Source organism: Echinococcus granulosus (genome assembly GCF_000524195.1).
Source record: "Echinococcus granulosus chromosome Unknown EG_S00398, whole genome shotgun sequence".
NCBI lineage: Eukaryota > Metazoa > Platyhelminthes > Cestoda > Cyclophyllidea > Taeniidae > Echinococcus > Echinococcus granulosus.
In genome coordinates, this window is record NW_020170777.1 from 5,594 (window position 1) to 7,172 (window position 1,579).

Sequence of the window (1,579 nt, forward strand, 5' to 3'; positions counted from 1 at the left end):
GATGGGTTGCTGGACCTAGGACCTAGGGAATCGTCAGTGTTGCAATGGCTTCCCTAGTCAGATGTGTCTGAGACAAATGATTACATACCAGTCTCCAGTCGGGTGTTGCATGGCAAAGTGTAAAAGAAGGAAAAAAATTGATGAATAAATAAAAAGAACACAGAAAGAAAGGATGGTCACCTGACTGGTGGACATGGTAGTTTAAAACGCTATGGGTTCTTGCCATGAGAAAGATCAGTATAGCGGACTTTAGTTGAGGCGGGACATTTGCGTGGCAAGTTTGTAGATCCTCCTTTGTGAGTGCGAATTCTTAAGTATCATATGCGGCATTTTCCAGTCTTTGCAGTTTTTTTTCAAATTTGTCTGCTAAATCATCTGTGTGCATAATCTTTTATTACTCCGATTTGCTAAAAGGCATTATTTGTTAAGGTAATCAGTTATGAAATCCATATCATACTCGGTTGTCATACTTTTCACAAATTTATCCAAGACATTGTATACAGAAAATCTGTTTTTTGAAGGCAAGTAGATTTAAACATTAAAAGCTTTGCCTGGATTTGTTGGTCAGTCCTATCATTTATCTTGTAACCGTTTGATCCGAATTAATATGTAGAATTTTGTTTCGATTAAGTCTTTGCTAAATTCCTCCATCACGAGAAACTGCTCTCCTGTAAAATCAGTCGCACGCTAAATGTATTTTGTAGTTGCTGCCACCTTTCACCAAACCAACCTCTTCCAACAGATAAAGGATTGTCGTGATATATTGCAGCTGCATAAAAATGGTGCTGGTGGCTTTGATAAAATATTTTGCTTTCATCATTTTCGCAGGTGTAGGCGCAGCTTCACTTAACGTGGCGTCGAACTACAAGGAACCAGAGATCGGTGTTGTCTACCCCATTGGCCAGCTAGTGGACTCTGCGGGGGTAGACAGCGACCTTCTCTGCAACAAGTACTTAGCACACGGTACAGGTTAAATCGAGCAGCGATACCTTGCTTGGATCAACTTGCAGACCACTTCCTAGCGATTGCGATGAATTTGAACAAGATATTATTTTTCAATGTTAGCATAGTAAATACCACCAACAATAAATTTTCCGCAATCAGTCAATGTTGTCCTCGCGGTTATTGGAGGTGGACTCCATCTTGTTCAAGGATGCTGTGCGGTCAAATTCTCACGTACCCATATGCCGGTGCCAATTGTTCACTGGATCTGTAAAACGACAGGAACTGCAGTTAATTGCAATTGCGTAGATGTAATGACAAATACAGTTGTCTAATCGACCGAGCGGCAGAAGTTCTCGTGCTTCTCATCAGTTGGAACTAGTAGGAGCTTGTAGAGCGCATCCAAATACCTCTTCAGTGTGAGGCACTCGCTACTGTACTTTATGCTGCTCTCACATCTGGAGGCTCTTGTATTAGGAAATGGCCCAATGACTGTATTTTAGGTCTATTCACTATGCAAAGTGAAGCCAACTGCCACAAATTCCGCACCACAGTGCTCCACAATAGTGCCCTGACGAATCGATTTAAGGGGATGGCTGGCTTTTGAATGACTAGTAGTAAATATCATACAGTTAGG